The 19,019-nt window shown below is 42.5% G+C and overlaps 1 long non-coding RNA gene across 1 annotated transcript; it reads right to left on the reverse strand.

The window, feature by feature from the left end:
* Window positions 1–375: 375 nt before the first annotated feature.
* LOC130070355 (uncharacterized) lies at window positions 376–10,412 on the reverse strand. The gene is made up of 3 exons (XR_008803869.1): window positions 10,320–10,412; window positions 606–669; window positions 376–521 (listed from the first exon to the last, which is right to left on the reverse strand). It is a non-coding gene; the product is annotated as an uncharacterized LOC130070355 (long non-coding RNA).
* Between the last annotated feature and the right edge of the window lie 8,607 nt (window positions 10,413–19,019).

Raw genomic sequence — 19,019 nt, forward strand, 5'->3', positions numbered from 1 at the left:
AAATTAGGTAGAAGCTACCGGAAAATGGGAAGTTTAAAATCTTATTTAAAATTTAAATCTTTTAGCAATAATATAAAGAAAAATGAACATTGAAAATGAACAGTTAACATATGTGTGTCTAGTATGAGTGTGTGTGATGGTGACAGCACTTTATGTCTTGTATGTGTTAGTTTGGGGTACTATTATTTCCTGATTTTGAGGATATTGTGTCATTAACCTCTGGAATTAGTGTTTTATCATTACAGATGGGTTAAGTGAAATGACCAACTTTAGAAAAGTTGATAATTCTAAGTCAATCTGATGAAAAGACAATGCAGAACATGGGACGAGCTTTAATTGGAGTGGTTCTCCAGCTCTGTCTGCTATTGAGATGAAGAGCTCATTACTGATTCAAACACTCGATCATTAAAGAGGGTGTTTCCTGTGGCGCTTTTCCCGGATCCGGTTTTACCGATCAACAGCAACCGGAGATCTTCATCAACATCATCTCCTTCTCCTCTCACCTCTGTGTTCTCAAAGCTCTAAAAACGCAGAACAACACAATTGATGTTAGATTAAACACCTACTGTACATATGCTTGTTAAAGTAGTAAAAGTGTTGTTCACCTGATATTTCATGGTCTCTGTTTGCTTCTTCAACAACACTTTCTCCAAGATGTATTCACCAACACTAAACACCAACAAAAACATTGCAGGGTTATACAATACAAATAGGCCAATTGAAGCAGGAAAGATCAACATGATTATTACATTTGATTTCTGTAAATTATTTGTTTCTGTTTTACAAATTTGAGGACCTAAAAACAAACAAAACATTCACAGGTTCACTCGTGGGCCGGATGGGCTGGATTTGTCCAGGGCCGAATTTCAGCCTCAGTCACCCTGTTAACTAATAACATTGTAGTAAAATAACATTGAAATCTGTAAATAGAAAGTGAGACGTAAATGTGAGCACTGCAGTGATAAGCTATTCAGTTTGTACGTTTGGCTATTATAGTTATCTAAAAAAAAGCTCTTTGACTGCTGATACAACAACAACCAATCAGCTGTGCCAGAGACAGTGTTGTAGTCGAGTCACCAACTGTCGAATCTGAGTCGAGTCTCGAGTCCCAGTGTTCGAGTCCGAGTCCAAGTCCGAGTCACCAAAGAAGAGTCAGAGTCGAGTCCAAGTCGAGTCACTACCTGAGTTCAAGTCCGAGTCGACTCTCGAGTCCCGTGTTCGAGTCCGAGTCGAAATTATATACACTTAAGCCAAATCAAGCAACATTTTTCAGGCACTCTTTCTTGCAGCTAGAAATGTGTATGATATCACTAGAATTGGCTTTGACCTTAGTTCAAATCATTGTCAACTAGCTGTGGCACAATTATATTTATTTAATTGTTTAAATACATTTTTGGATGATCAGTCAACTGGAATGGATAAAGAAAACAAAAAAGAAAGCCTAATTGGACAGAGGAGGAGAAATGCATTCTTCTTGACGAATATGGTAAAAGAAAAACAATTTTGAAATTTTGAAAAGCAAACTAAATCCCAATGTAACTGCGGCAAAAAAACAGAAAATGCAGTGCTATAACATTTACATTTACATTTAGTCATTTAGCAGACGCTTTTATCCAAAGCGACTTACAACTGAGGACTAAACCAAGCGAGACATCGTGAATAGACAAAAACAACGCAAGAAGTGCTCAAAATATAAAGTTCAGACATTGCTCGGAGTAGCATAAGCCAGATAAGCAAGGATTTTCAGGAAAGTTTTTTTTTTTTTTTTTTTTATAAGCAGTTGTTAGTCTGCAGGAAAAGAGTGGTTGCGATGTGTGACATAGTCAAGGTCGCCATCTAGTTTGTTAGCTAAAATAAACATAATTGTGTTATTGTATGATAAACGAGATTAAGCGCTGAGCGCGTCCGACTTTGGCTCAGCGCCAGCCATAGCACGAAAGCACAGTTTAAATCTGGCAGTTATGTCACGTCACTGTACATTCGCTCCTTAGTGGTCAGCTGCTGCAAAGCGAGCCAAAATCAAAATTTCTGATTAGATGAAGAGGAACTTATCTAGTGTTAAATGAGTGTTACGTTATTTCTCTCACGAGAATGCAGCGTAAAGTGATTGACGTCAGTGAGTGTGTTGTCAAGCAAGGAGAGCGAGCGGTAGCAGTATCTGTGAGGGAAAAAATAGATCACGGCCGGTCTTGGACCCCGAAACAGGAAAAGTGTAACATCTTATATCAAATTTTTATAACCTATTTAGTCAGAAACAACGTCATTCATTTGATGAATAGACTTCTATAATTCAATGTTAGGCTGCATAGATTAGGTCAGCCGGAACTGGGAACACTTCCCTTAAATCTTGATGTACTCGTTACATCATGAGAAGAATGGCATCTACGCTAATATGTCTTTGTTTATCCCGAGGTTTTCCCGCAGCCTGCCGGATCCAGGCCGTATCCAGATCTGACGAAGGAGATCCGCCTGGACCCGATGACAATGCAGTGCTGAAGTGTCAACTATCCTCTCCCTATGGAGGATCCCTTTCCCACTCTACAGATAAAGCGTTGTGAATTTCGGTTCGCGTACCCCGAAGTGATAAAATAAAACAAAATTCTGTATCAAAATTTATAGGCAAGACAAGTAGTTTGTTTAGGCATGGGTTGTATGGAATTACAAACCTGCGCACATATTTTCAAAAGCACATAACTATAGAATCAATTCTGAATGTGCATGTGAACGCCGTCAGCGTTAATCACAGGTTCGCGTTTAAAGTCTGATCATTTCGACGGAGGTGAATCAATCAAAATTAACTTTAGCTGGAAATCTAATTATTCAAGAACCGCTATAAAGCCAAAACAATCTCTGTTACCTTAAATTATATGTTTATCTATGTAAAGCTGCTTTGAAACAATCCATTGTTAAAAGCGCTATATAAATGAAGATGACTTGACTTGACATGAATGCTCAAGTCCGATTTTATATATTCTCGAGTCCGAGTCCAAGTACTAGTCATCAGTCCGCGAGTCCAAGTCGAGTCACGAGTCCAGAGAATGGAGTCTCGAGTCGGACTCGAGTCCAGAGAATAAGGACTCGAGTCCGAGTCCAGGACTCGAGTACTCCATCACTGGCCAGAGATAACGATGAGATGCTAGCAGATTGAGCTAAAGACCAATCAGCTTGTGCCATTTGTGAATGTTGTGAGTTGTGAATTTCGGTTCGCGTACCCCGAAGTGATAAAATAAAACAAAATTCTTTATCAAAATTTATAGGCAAGACAAGTAGTTTGTTACCTTAACAATCTAAACAATTGTAAAACAATCTCTGTTACCTTAAATTATATGTTTATCTATGTAAAGCTGCTTTGAAACAATCCATTGTTAAAAGCGCTATATAAATGAAGATGACTTGACTTGCCATCTCGAGTTTCAAGACAGAACTTTGTATTAATACAGTATCAGAGGTGGAAAGTCCAGGGGTCAGAAAGTAAAAGTCCTGCCATATTTTTATTCCACCCACAGCAAAACCTCCAGTGTTAAATGAACTTTACTGGGAGTTTATTTGGATCCAGACTCAAGAGTGTTAAAGTGAATGAGATAATTAAGTGAATAATTGAGTGATGATTGAGATATTATTGAAGACACCAGATGTTAACTAGCAGAATCACTGAAGGAGAAAATCTATATTTTAGTCACCGTTATGGTGATCAGTGTTTGCTTTAGTTGGGCAGGTGACCTTTAAATGTGTAAATAAAGATTTTGTTTGGCTGTTTTAACAGCTGGATGAACAAAGAGATCAGATCAGATCAGATGTTCTAGATCATGTTTAGACATAATCATCATTTGACCTGAATCACTGAACTCATTTAAAGCCTACTTTCTGACTTAAATGTAAAATGATCATAACAGTCACACAGTGATTCTATAACATTAGATCCAGATTTTTCAAAATAAACCAAATGATATCTTAAACGTTGTTCTGAGAAATAAAAATCTTTCTTTTAGGCACACACAGACATCAAGATTCAGTGTATGAATCTCAACAATGGTGACAAACAGAATATTCAATTAGGAAAAGGAAATTACTAAGACAATTCAGATCATAATTTATTCATACCGCATTGCATGATGGGAGCCATGAATGAGTTTTGATTGGTGGCACCCAGAATGCACTGCAACATGCTATATAATTGTCACCATTGTTGAGAATCACAGGCTGATTCTTGATGTCTGTGTGTGCCCATATAGTATTTATAATAGAACAGCTTTTAAGAAACCTTTTGGATATTTAAATTTCTGAAAATGTTTTACTGTGTAATCAAAAGGTTAAACTCTACAAATGAGTTTTGTGACAAATGATGATTATGTCAAAACATAACCTCGCCCAGCATATCAGCTTTCCTTGTTGTTCATCTGGCTGTTATAACTCATGTACAGCAGCCAAACAACATCTAAAGTTAATGATTTAAGGGTCAAGAGTCCAACTAAAGCAGACACCGAACGCCATAATGGTGACTTAAAAAATGTGACGTTCTCCTTCAGTGATTCTGCTTGTTATCATCAGGTGTCTTCAATAATGCTCAATCATCACTCAATTATTCACTTAATTATCTCATTAACTTTAACACTCTTGAGTCTGGATCCAAATAAACTCCCAGTAAAGTTCATTTAACACTGGAGTTTTTGCTGTGGGTGGAATAAAAATGTGGCAGGACTTTTACTTTCTGACCCCTGGACTTTCCACCTCTGCACAGTATAAGTGTTTTTGTTATGCTCCTGTTCTCATGCTCCACTTTCTTGTGACTTTTATGTGTAAGTGTTTTTAGTTCCTGTTTGTCCTGTTCCTTTGCACCTCTTGGCTGCATCCAAAATGTCTTCCCTACTATATAGTAGGCAAAAAGCAGTATGTAACAAAAGTAGTATGTCTGAATTCACAGTACTAATAAAAGAGTGGGCAGAAAGTTCCCGGTTGACCCACTTCTTGACTGAGATTATGAAGTGTGCATTTGTTACTCCTCCTGTCCAAACCAGCCCCACTCCGAGCGGGACTCAAACTCTGGTCGTCAGCGCGAGACGTGCGAATAACAAGGAGGCTAAAGACCATAGTCTGTCACATCAGTCGATAGTGTGCCTATTGAGGTTTACTTGCACAGCTCTCTACCAGCTGATCTTCATTACACATTCGATGAACACTTTACTATCCCATGAGGCAACAGAGAGTATTTGTGAATGGAAGTAGCTTCGAGGTCCGTGTAACGTAGGCCTGTAGCGGCGCGTCGATGACGTCGACGCTTCGACGTCAAAATTTCGTCGACGTCATATTTTTTTGTCGACGCTTCTTTATTTATGTATTTATTTTTTTGCACCGTTCCCGGCGGTACAGCTCGCCACACACACGTGGGAGACCGAAACATTGCAGAATCGAGGACGAAACAGCAACCGAATTCACAACAAAGCCATGCAAAAGTCACATCAAAAGAAAAAGTCCTAAAAAAAACAGCTCGCACTAAATCATCAAAGGTATGGGAATACTTCAAATTTAGTCCCAAACGTAAATGTGTCGTTATTTGCGCTCTTTGTCAAATGGAGTTGACATCCCAAGTCTCCCGCATATTGATAGCGGCTCCCTGATGCCCGCAAATTAGTTAAAATCTCCCGGAGTCTAGAGCTCGCGAGCTCCAAACCGTGTAGCGCGCGGCAGAGAGAGAGAGAGCGAGAGACCTTGCGTGTGTGTGCAAATGTGCGTGTGTTCCTTATGAAGCGCATGTAAACCCCACCCCCGTCAACAAAACCGAAAAATCAGTCCGGATGTTTTTTATGAGCACTGAAAACATTAAAATGAGCACCACATCCAAGTGTGATAGGGCTCATTTGAGTAGCCGACCAAACATTTTACAGTGTAGATACTCCGTAAGAACCAGATCAAAATTGTTGTGGCTTGAATGTGCACTCCTGCAATTTCCATGTTACAAAAAAGAATCGTTCAATTAGTCGTTAGATTAGTCGACTAATCGATAAAATAATCGACAGACTAATCGTTTGATTAATAATCGTTTACCCCAGCCCTAGTGTAACGCTTCACAATTCAGTTTTCAGACAATACAATGCAAATGCAAAAAAGAAAAATTGAAACCAGATATTCATTTTTCTTGTTTTTCCAGTTACATTATCAATGGATAGTTGCATTTTTCTCAACTTTTTTCAATTTTACTTGTGCTAAATTTTTTCCATTTAATTAATATTGCTATTTATTATTTATTTCTTTTAATTTTGGGCTAGTCCTATTGAAGGTTCCATGTTAGGTCTAAATAATGAAATGTAATATAAAATTAAAAGAAAGAAATAATTAATAGCAATATTAATTAAATGAAAAAAAAATGTAAATATAGCTGCGAGCAGCGATTACGGGCCCAAGCCGGTGGCACCGCTACCCCGGTGCCTTTAGTTCCCTACCTAAAGGGAACCGGGGTGGCGGTGCCGCCGGCTTTTGTGGCAAAAAAATTTACACCGGTGTGGTGAAGTGCTGGGTCCCACTGAAGTTTTGGCCCCATTTTGCTTGGCTGTGTGCACGGCTTTTGTTGTACCAGCGCGCGCGGCGACGCGTCCGAGGATGAACGACTTCAAGCCGAATCTGCCCGAGCATGTACGTCTCACCGCACCGGCACCCAGTTTGCGCGTCTAAATTGCAAAGTTTTTTTCAATGTTTTGTTTACTGTGTGTGATTTATTTAATGGAAAGCACATTCACTTGTAGTTGTCTTGCTGTTAATTTAAAATAAACGTAGAGCAAGTAGCTAATCAGTGTCTGCTCATTTATTCAAGTTGTTCTATAACAGACGAACGTCGCTCTGCATACGTCATCTCCTTCATCGCTCTGATTGGTTTTAGGTCTATCCAATTGCGCCCAGAGGCATTTGAGCGACGTCCGTTGGTGACACCCCTTTGGAAATGATTTTTCTATGAAGCTTTGCCAGACCATAACTCAGTTACTACTGCAAATGTAATGTAAGCGGAATGAAACCACTCGTTCCCAGCCAGCACAGCCATGTGGGGCCCACATGGGTTTGACGTGGGCTATCTAACTGGGACCCAGCCAGTTTTGCTCCCAGTTTCCATGTAGGCCCCACATGGGTTTGCCCAGATGAAGTGAACACTGCTCAGTGTGCACACTACAGGCTGTTAAATGTAACACTGATCAGTGTTGGAGTTAATGAGATAATTAAGTGATTGAATATGATTGAGCATTATTGATGAACACCTGGTGTTAGTAAGCAGAATCACTGAAGAAAAGAGAAACACAAGAGCTACTTCCAGTCACAGCCTTAGATGAAATCAACTGAAGATAAAATACACGAAATCTCTCAAGATCTGATTAAACAACTCCACAAACAGCATTACCAGCTTCACTTATTACCAACCAGGTTGCCTTTAATTCTGTCAGACGTCTGCAGAAGTTCTTATTGAAAATTAACAGAGGTTAAAATGTTGATTATTGAAATCAACATATGATTATTGAAAATAATAGTTTGGTTTGATGTTACTTACCATTATGGTGATAAGTGTTTGCTTTAGTTGGGCTCTTGATTTTTTAACATCAGTTTTTCTCTGCTCAGTTGTATCAGATTGTTATGTTGAGAACACCAAGAGAAAATGCAATCAGAATCTATAAACTGATTGATGATTAGAATATAATCATCATGTAGGGGTGATCAGAACTAGGGCTGGGCGATATATCGCATGACATTGTTATGCGCATTTCATCAGTAAAACCGGTTCCTTGATTAGTAGTAAATCACCCTCACCTGCTTTCAGATGGAAGATATGACGCAGATATGAGTGTTAAATTAACACTCAAGAGTGTTAAAGTTAATGAGATAATTAAGTGATTAATTTAGTGATGATTGAGCATTATTGATGAACACCTGGTGTTAACAAGCAGAATCACTGAAGGAGAAAATCTAAAATTGTAAGCCACCGTTATGGCGATCAGTGTTTGCTTTAGTTGCTCTTGACACTTATACTTTCACTTTAAATTTTGTTTGTCTGCTGTTATTGATTTATAACAGTCAAATGAACAAAGAAAAGTGTGATCTGGTTGTGTTGGTTATGTTTTGGCATAATCATGCTGTGATCTGAAAAACGATACTTATTGAGATTATCTGGTTTAACTTGTTAACAGCGCTTTGTGATTCTACAGCGTATGATTATCAGTATTTTTTTTTTTAATCTAAAATATTTCATAAACATTGTTCTGATCAAAATACTTTCAAATGAAATTATTTAGAAACACAGACATCAATAATCAGCCGGTGAATCTCAACAATGGTGATAATAATAATGCATGTTGCAGTGGCTGCCACTAATCACAGCTCATTAATGGCTCCCATCATGCATTGCGGTATGAATAAATTATGATCTGAATTGTCTATGTAATTTACTTTTCCTAATTGAATATTCTGCTCGTCACCATTGTTGAGATGCATTGACTGAATCTTGACGTTTGTGTGTGCCTAAAAGAAAGATTTTTTTTAAACAACTTTTAAGAAATACTTTATAGTATATCTAAAATTCTGGATATTTATGCAGTATCACAATTATGCTGTAACCCAACAGCATTAATCACAAACATAAAGTTGAAATGATGATTGTCATAATATAACCAACACCATTACATCACTTTTGTTTTTTTATCTGTCAGTTATAAGTCAGAAACAACAGCCAAACAAAATCTAAAGTTAATAACATAAGGGTCAAAAGCCCAACTAAAGCAAACAATGATCGCCATACCGGTGGCTTACAATTTTCTCCTTCAGTGATTCTGCTTTAGTTGTCTTCAATAATGCTCAATCATATTCAATCACTTAATTATCTCATTAACTCCAACACTGATCAGTGTTACATTTTACAGCCTGTAGTGTGCACACTGAGCAGTGTTCACTTCATCTGGGCAAACCCATGTGGGGCCTACATGGAAACCGGGAGCAAAACTGGCTGGGTCCCAGTTAGATAGCCCACGTCAAACCCATGTGGGCCCCACATGGCTGTACTGGCTGGGATTATTGTGTGGTTGACGGACCGTTTATCAGTTTGGACCAACGCAGGCCGATCTTGATCATCAGCACTGTTACTACACAGCCAAATCCAGTAAAGAAAACACTTGAATTCGCCACTGAAGTAATAACATCGCTGCGAGATCTAGTGAGAAACATTCGCATTTCTCCGTTATTAACGGATCAAACAACGGTGACGTGGAAACCAGGAAGAAACATTATGCCATGAATGAACTATCCAGTGTCCACAGATCTGCAACATTCATCATGGATTTACTGTAGTAACACTACTAACTGTAACCATGGGAGTTTGGCAGGAATTGTAGGCTATAATGCTTTCAAGTAACATTACGTCGGTTTTATTTTGACATTATGAATACAATTGCTGCCCTCAAATGTTAATCTGAACTAAAATAAACCTTTGTTTATAACTACTACAATATTACATTTAATTTTGTCCAAGGAGCTGTTTTGTTTTATAAGCTCCTAAGAAAAGTCAAGTATAGCTCCATCATTGCTCAAAGTTAAAAAATAGCATACTTTATGATGTTAGTATTAATAAAAATATAATAAAAAAAATTAAATCAAGGAAATTTCTTTCTTATTGCTGTATCGGAAACGTACCGAATCGTACCGAACAGAACCGTGACACAAGTGTATCGTATCGAACCGAACCGTGAATTTTGTGAACCGTTACACCCCTGAGAGAGAGAGAGAGAGAGAGAGAGAGAGAGAGAGAGAGAGAGAGAGAGAGAGAGAGAGAGAGAGAGAGAGAGAGAGAGAGAGAGAGAGAGAGAGAGAGAGAAAGCCTTATACTCATGTTGAAGTTATATACAACCCATATGCAGTAGTCTGTTCAATATAAAGGCCAACTAACAGATTTTTTAACCTTCCATAAGCTTGAGATTTACATAATTCATAATCTTTTTTATAAATTATTTTTATATTTACTTTTTCTAGACTTTAGGTTTCGTCAGCGTTGTTTGTTGATGTCATTTATTAGCACAGCTGTTTATGCTCTCGATGTCATGTTAATCTCGTCCCATGTTTAATTTTGTATAACCTTATATTTTAAAGGATCACAAAACCGTATAGGCAAATAGGCCGATTAAAGTTCTGGTTCGTTTTACGTTAGTATTACCCAAAACCGAAAGCATATGGAGACCTAAACCTTAAAACAAAAACATTTCTGTAACATGTCCTATTATGTATTTAAGATTTCACATATACTTTCAGTAGCTTACAATGAATTTGTTAAATATACATTGACATGAATATAAACTTACCGATACGATCACAAACAGTCGATGTAAGATGTCTTCCGTCAGAAAGGAGCTTGCACAGAATGTCCGTATTGAAATGTTCCTTTCACTTTCAACAGTGGCTCTGAATCCTGTGACGCTGTTTGTCTTCAATAGGAGGCGCTGTGATTCCATCAGGTGAAGCAGCGACGACTGAAATAACTAAATCCTTTAACATATCATCAAAGCCTTATCATTAAGCTTTAAACTTTGTCTGAGGCATTAAAATGGTCTGTGGGTAAATCTGGCCTGAGTGAATGAATAATGTGGACTACAGGCAGTCAGTGGTTATGGCCACACTCTAAAAAGAGATGTGTTAAAAATAACACATGTTAGTGAGTGTGCTTAGGGACAAAACATGTTGTGTCAAATTTAACACAATAAATGTGTAAGTCATTTTAACACACAAATTGTGTCAGGTTTACATACTCAGATGTAATTTTAAAAGTAAAGCGAAAGGGGCAGATGTAAAAATATGAACCATTTAGGTAGCCTACTCAATATTTGAGTACAGAATGCATGTGCATGTAACAGAGTTAAAAATGCACTTTATTAATTCAAATTTCTAATTTATGTTTAATTAAATTTTAACCATATTTGAATTATCATTTAATCATTTGTTGGGTATTTGTGAATTTTATCTTATTGAGTTTAATTAATTTAACATATTGCTATTGTACCTCCTAAGTCCTAACTGTACGTTCACACCGTCGCCGACTTGAGCTTCCAAACTACCGGAAGTCATTCATTTTCAATGGAACCCTGTCAACACACCGATGAGGGGCCCATAAGGGTTGGATATGGGCTGGTGAGTGGGCCCTATCTGGGCTGCCCAGATGGGGCCCAGTTAATTTTGTCCGGGGGTTCCATGGTGGCCCCATGTGGGCAAGCCCAGATGGGCTGAAGGTGGGCTTCACATGGGCCCTAGCTAAAACCCACATGGGCAAGCCAGGTTTCTCCCATCTGGGGCCCACACTAGCTGGGCCCCATGTGGGCTGATTATGGGTCCCTGCTATTCTACCCATATGGGTAATAACCGTTATTATTATGGGCAAACAAATTCATTTTTGGGGCTTATTTTACAGTCAGCCCATACAGTTCTTTAACCCTTGTATGTTAATAGTTTTGTTTACACAGCCAATATTCCCGGGTCTGGTGGACCCACCACATTATTAGGCTTTTAAATCAGCCATAACAATTTATGTAAAAATATTTAACAGATGTTTACTTTAGCTCAATATTACCAATGTTATATACATAACTTATGGTTCATATTCACCATTTACCCCTGTGAGATCACAATTATGATCATATGATCTTTTTTTTTTTGTGAGAAAACAAGGAAATTCAATTATATATATTAAAAAAATAGAAACAAGATTTTTGATCATTATTGGTGCTCATTTCTTATAACTTAATCAGAACAGGTGAAAGTGCTTGAAATGTAACAATTTTGTAACTTTGTGTGGGAATAGCAGGTGCAGAAAGACAACATTTGCGCACACAGACAAGACACACAGCAGGCCTAGTTAGGAGGAGGACACAGTTAAGTTTCATAGCACCAACAATTAATGTAATAGTTGTGTAGGAGGGTGTACCATGTGCAGTCATTGAAAATAAGTTCTTTTTTATGTTCTTCACAGAAAATGAGCCAGGGCCAATGAGTTTGAGTTAGAAGAAATAATATATACCATAACTTTTTCTTTTTGCAAACATTGAAAAAGGGTCCCACAGACCTAAACACCTTGGGTTAATAAACAAGCTATAACAAAGAGACCAGTAATACAATTAATTACGCTTTTATTAAATTAAAATTTAAAACAACATGCTTTTGCACAGTGTTCCCTCACTGTCACAGACAGAATTAGTTTATTTCCACCTCAAATGAGCGTTTTTCATTAAGCCTCTTTCAAGAAACAAATATAACGGTCACTTACTTCATATGTGCCAACACAACTCTCAGCCAGGACTGTAAAGACAACTATGTTAAGAAAAGCGCTATATAAATTAAGATTATTATTAGAAATACACACATTCTCTTGAACACAAGCTACGCAACTGAGAGACATGTGCGAACACACTGCTCAGCCAGGACAACAAACGCCCCATTCACAATATTTAAAATCGACATGTTTATAATGTTAGGGTATTGTGACACCTTGGTACAACTTAAAACATTATCCACATGCGTACCTACCATATGTTACTTCATACAGTTTTAAGGCCTTGAACTCTCCCTTCCCATTTCGGCCCAGAAAGTTATACTGCCTGGAAAGGCCATGGTCTAGGAGGAAGGTCATCATCCTTTTTGTGGCCTCGTCAACAGTCCAACTCGTCATTTGCTTTTCTCTCCACTGTACCGAACTCGTACCGAACCGTGATGTCTGAACTGACCCGTTACTTCTGTGTACCGTTCCACCCCTAGTGTGATCACACTTGAGAAGTTTCAGATCAAATTCACTGCAAGCCCCCCAATAAAATTGAATTGAGTTTCATTACCCTAGACTTAACATACATACCAGTTCGGACATGAAGTTTGAGTTTGACAGTTTCTCTTCCATGATTTCCACATCCCTAACTGTCTTTAGGGCAGTGGTTCTCAACTCCAGTCCTCGGGAGCCACTGCTCTGCATATTGTGTATGTCTCCCTTATTTAACACACCTGATTCAGATCCTCAGCTCGTTAGGATAGACTCTATGACAGGGGTCCTCAACTCTGGCCCGGAAGCGAATTTTTTTTTTGCAGGGTGGTAGGGGAAGACTCATTAATATTCATTGGGGAACTGATCCGCAATTGGTTCGCTGTCACACGTCACTCAGATTGACGTGGCAGATCAAGACGGTGTCCCCGCAAAGATACAGAAGTTTGCGAAGTTCGTGAGCGGTCTCCGCACAAATCTTCCGGATTTGGATAACCAAATGTTGACGGGTATGCCTTACCTTCGCGAAAGTGTCTGTTGTCACGAAGGAGACGATGTCTGTTTTCTCTATCACACCTCATTAGAGATGCGTCACGGCGAGCCAATCAGGGATCAGTTCCCCAATGAATATTAACGAGTCTTCCCCTACCACCCTGCAAAAAAAAAAAATCGCGGCCCGGAAGATCCACTTTCCTGCAGAGTTTACCTACAACCCTAATCAAACTCACCTGAACAAGCTAATCAATGTCTTCATGATTACTACACCTTACAGCAGTGGTTCCCAAACCTGTCCTGGCGACACCTCAACACTGCGTGTTTTCTTTGTCTCCCCAATCAAACACACCTGATTCAACTCATCAGCTCATTAACCCATGTGATTATGAGCTAATGAGTTGAATCAGGTGTGTTTGATTAGGGAGACAAAGAAAACACGCAGTGTTGAGGGGTCGCCAGGACAGGTTTGGGAACCACTGCCTTACAGGAACACAGAAAAATTCCCAGTGTTAAATCAACACTGCTCAGAGTACATATTGTCCCAATCTAAAGAGTGTTAAAAGTGGTAAAGTTAATGAGATAATTAACTGATTAATTAAGGGATGATTGAGCATTAGTGATGAACACCTGCTGTTAACAAGCAGAATGACTAAAGAAAAGAGAAACCCTATTACAACTGACTTCAGCCAGAGTCTTAGATGAAATCAACTGAAGACATTAAATCTCTGAAGATATCAGCAGAGGAGGATTAAACAACTCCACAAACAGCATTACCAGCTTCACTTATTACTAACCAGACTGACTTTATTTCTGTCAGACTTCTACAGAAGTTTTAGAAGTTTTCAGAAGTTTTGTACATTGAGAATTAACAGAGGTTTAACTCTTTCATTTGAAGTCACCATAACAGTGATTAGTGTTTCCATTAGTTGGGCTCTTAACTCTTATGGTGTGTTCACACCGAACGCGAATAGAGCGTCAAATAAGCGTCTATCGCGTCTAGTTAGACGCTTGAACATTCGCTCGAGTTCAAACTTTTCAACTTGCGCGGAAGACATTCGCGGCAAACGCGCCGCCCAATTCGCATCATTCGCAACGCGAATAGTGGTGAAGTTAACGACTCATCGGCCAGCGAGCTTACTCGGGAGATTGTTGCGTCTGTGGAGGACAACGGCTTAGACCTTTCCAAGTGCAGAGGGCAAGGGTACGACAGTGCCGCAGATATGCGCGGCATATACAGTGGTGTCCAAGCAAGGATAGCTGCCAAGGAGCCAACTGCCGTGTATGTACACTGTGCCTCACACAATTTGAATCTCATCCTTAATGATGCGGTGAAGATACAAGAAGTAAGACAGTTCTTTGACATTGTTGAGCGCATTTATGTGTTCTTTGGGCACAGCATAAAGAGATGGGCAATGCTCTCAAATAAAACACACAGTGACGACACAAACAATGACTCCAACATAACACAATAACGCAGTAACCGCTCTGAGATATCGGTACAGTGTTGTGATGAAGGCATTGGCAAAACTTTCACTGACAAGCAGTAAGAAAGATGAACGGGACGAGGCTGCATCGTTGAAACAGGCAATTGAGAAATTCTCATTTGTTTGTCTTGTTGTCCTCCAAAGCAAAATCCTGGAACGAACTAATGTGATATCAAAACTTCTACAATCCCAAGACATGGATCTGGCTACAGCAGTCCAGCTACTGAACAGCGCCATCAGAGACCTAACTGCGTTACGAGAAAATTTTGAAGATGCCAAACAAACAGCGAAGAGCTTTTCAGAGAAGTGGGGAGTGAGCAAGACATTTGAGAACACTCGGTTGAGAAAAGTGAAAGCGCATTTTGATGAGCTGTGTCAAGATGAACGTTTAGCAGATGCTGAGTCTTACTTTCACGTCCATGTGTTTAATGCCTGCCTTGATATTGTCATCTCTCAGTTGACCCAGAGATTCGCCGGTTTACGATCAACAGTTGACAATTTCAAAGTTTTACTGCCCGAGACTCTTTGCACTGCAACAGATGATGAACTATTTTTGCAAGCAAACAGGCTGGTGGAGATTTACAGAGATGACATTACCACTGATTTCCCAATGCAATTGTTATCATTCTGTTCATGCTTGAAAGACCGTATCTCACAAATGAAAACAGTGCAACAGCTGACGAAGATGCTGATCGTCGAGAACAGCTGCATCACTGCGAGTTTCGGTGAGGTTTGCACTGCTTTCATGCTTTTTCTGACCATCCCAGTGACAGTGGCCTCTGCAGAGCGTTCTTTTTCAAAACTGAAACTGATAAAAAGCTATCTCAGGAGTTGAATGGGACAGAGTCGTCTCTCTGGACTTGCCATACTGTCAATTGAGAATGCCCGTGCGCGCCATCTGGATCTTAAGGATTTAATCGACAACTTTGCACAGAGGAAAGCCCGGAAAATGCCGCTATAATGTAAGTGAGCAACTTTTTTATGTATTTGGACCTAGGCATATGTGTGTGTAGTCATAGCGGTGAGTAACAATGTGTTCCCTATCGGTCAGTCACTACAACGTAGGTCAGACTGACCAATAGGAATCTCGCTAGAGAGGCCAATCTACTTCGAGTGAAACTAAAACAAGCCAATGCACATTGGCATGCAATCATTTGCATCAGCTGCGCGTCCTCGTCAGCGCGGGTATTTAACAGCAGCTGTTATGATTGCACGCTAGCTTTTTGCTTCGGAGCCAAACGCTTCATGTTTAATCCTACAGAGTGTGACTACGAGCCTCTTCTTTGGACCTCTCCTTCCCGGTGCGGGCGTTACAGCACGGCAGCGCGAACAGTCGTCTTTTTCTCTCTCCTGTCTGTGGTATTGAGCAAAACCAAAAAGCTGTTGTAACAGCTGGTAAGGTGCGCCGTACGAGCGCTCAAAAGCTGTTTTCACAGCTGGTAAGACAGCGAGAGAGAGAGAGAGAGATCGCGCACAGACAGGTGCACATTCCTGTCTGTGTTCGCAGTGACTGTTCCCCTGCGTGTTTCAGCACCAGTGAGAGTAGTCCCTAAAAGAGCTTACACAAATAGAGAGCGTCTTTTAAAAAGAAAAAGATGACTTTCTATTTGTGTGTTTCTGGATGCGGTCGTTACCTGGGCTCACAGGATGGTCACAAACGCTGCCTCGTGTGTCTGGGCATTGAACACGCTGAGGCAGCGTTTGTGGATGAGTCATGTACCCATTGTGGGAAGATGACCATCGCGGAGCTACGGTCGAGACTCCTGTTCCTGCAAAGGGGCGGAGTCCCCGTGCCTCTGCCTCGTTCCAATCCTCCTCAGAGGGTTGCTTCGGGCGGGGGCGCGGGTGACCTGAGGATCACGGTGAGCGCGTCTCCTTCGGGGAACCAACCCCCTAGGAGCCCTCACCCCTCTCATGCTCCGCAGCCAGTTGAGCTTCCATTGGAGAAAGCTGGACCATCCTCGAGGTGTGTACCGGTTGTCTCCTTTGGGGCTCCCAGTGACCAGATGTCGATCGCTGCATCGGAGGGTGGGTCAGACTTCTCTGCGGACGACGACTCGGCACCGCTGCCTCCTTCGGGGGTGCCAGCGGTGCCTGAGACGGACCCGGAGATGATGGCCATGCTCTCCCGGGCCGCCAACGGGGTCGGGCTCGTGTGGAATCCTCCACCGTGTCCCGAACCCTCGAGGTTGGATGATTGGTATCTCGGGGTGGCGCGCGCTGGTTCTCAGCAACCCACCCCAGTGCCTTTCTTCCCGGAAGTGCATGAGGAGCTTACGGGAACGTGGACGGCACCTTTTACTGCCAGAAACCGTTCCGGTGGCTCCTCCTCCCTCACCACCCTTGATGGCGGGGCAGCTAAGGGATACACGCGCATCCCGCCAGTGGAACGGGCCGTTGCTATGCAACTGTGCCCTAACTCCACTTGGCGTGGAGAACCGTGTCTCCCTTCCCGGGCCTGTAAGTACTCGTCGGATTTAACCGGCAAGGCTTACAAGGCCTGTGGGGAAGCTGCCTCTGCCATGCACGCCATGGCGTTGCTGCAGGTCCATCAGGCCAAGGCACTGAAGGACCTGCACGAGGGTGGTCATGATCCCCAAGTTCTTCAGGAACTTCGCATCGCGACGGACCTCGCGCTTCGTGCGACGAAGGTGACCGCGCGGTCGGTGGGTCGTGCGATGTCCACCATGGTGGTCCAGGAACGCCATCTCTGGCTGTGTCTGGCTGACATGAGGGAGTCTGACAAACTCCGGTTTCTCAACTCCCCTGTGTCCCAGACCGGCCTCTTCGGCGACGCGGTCGAGAACTTCGCCCAGCAGTTCTCGGCTGTACAAAAGCAGACGGAGGCCATCAAACACATCCTGCCGCGGCGGCCAGCTGCTGCCTCCACCCCGCCGCCCGCGGCACCTCAGTCTGCTCGTCGCCGAGGGCGTCCGTCTGCGTCTGCCCCTGCTCCCGTGCCGCAGCAGCAGCCTCCACCTAAGCGGCGCCGTGGAGCCAGTCGCAGGCAGGGCGCCCCGCCCGTCCAGGCCCCCGCCAAGAGGGGCGGCAAAGCCAGGGGTAAGCGGCCCTAGGACGGGCGACCCGGAGATGGAAGGGACTGCTCTCCAGGAGACGATGACTGCATCGCTCCCTCCCCCGGAAGAGGGCCGGGTGGAAAATCCTGTGTTTCGTTTTGTTTGTGTTCCGCCGCTGGCCTTAAAACCAGCGGTACCCAAAATTTCAATAAAAGAGCAGTTTCTACCATCTCTGGGTCCGAAGAGGACCCGGAGAGCAGTGGGGGGACAGAATCCTCACCACTCTCATCCGCCTCCTCTGTCGCCAGTGAGCAGCAGTGTGCAGTTCGAGAACGCCACCGAGCCGCCTCCTGCACCTCCTGCCCCGTGGAACCAGGTAAGTGCTGCACAGCACACACAGACCCTGCTACGGGCCGCCTCCCAGAGAGAGCCTCCCGAGCCGCGTCCCTGTATTCCACCTCGCTGCCCCACTCCGGGTACGCCTACAGTCCCTTTGGTCCCGCTTGCACGGTCTCTGAGAGCCTGGTTAGCGCTCCCCAGTCCGTCTCGCTGGCTCATTCGGACCATCAGGCTCGGCTATGCGATTCAGTTCGCCCGGCGTCCCCCCAAGTTTCGGGCCATCCACTCCACTACAGTGAGAGCAGCCGATGCCCATGTCTTGCGTGCGGAGATCGCAGTCCTACTGGCGAAGGACGCGATAGAGCCGGTCCCTCCAGCCGATATGAGGTCAGGGCACTACAGTCCCTACTTCATTGTACCCAAGAAAGGTGGTGGGTTACGACCGATCTTGGATCTGCGAGTTTTGAATCGGAGCCTCCACAAGCTACCGTTCAAAATGCTCACGCAGAGACGCATTTTCGGATGCATCCGTCCCCAAGATTGGTTTGCAGCGATCGACCTGAAGGACGCGTACTTTCATGTCTCGATTCTTCCTCGACACAGGCCGTTTCTGCGCTTTGCGTTCGAGGGTCGAGCATATCAGTACAAGGTCCTGCCCTTCGGGCTGTCCCTGTCTCCCCGTGTCTTCACGAAAGTCACGGAGGGGGCCCTTGTTCCCATGAGAGAACAGGGCGTTCGCCTCCTCAACTATCTCGACGACTGGCTTATACTAGCACACTCTCGAGATCAGTTATGCGAACACAGGGACCTCGTGCTCACGCACCTCAGCCAGTTGGGCCTTCAGGTCAACTGGGAAAAGAGCAAACTCGCCCCTGTGCAGAGGATCTCTTTTCTCGGTATGGAGTTGGATTCGGTCGCACAGACAGCGCG

Source organism: Rhinichthys klamathensis, unplaced genomic scaffold, assembly GCF_029890125.1.
Source record: "Rhinichthys klamathensis goyatoka isolate OS25496 unplaced genomic scaffold, OSU_Roscu_1.1 h1tg000403l_1, whole genome shotgun sequence".
Lineage (NCBI taxonomy): Eukaryota > Metazoa > Chordata > Actinopteri > Cypriniformes > Leuciscidae > Rhinichthys > Rhinichthys klamathensis.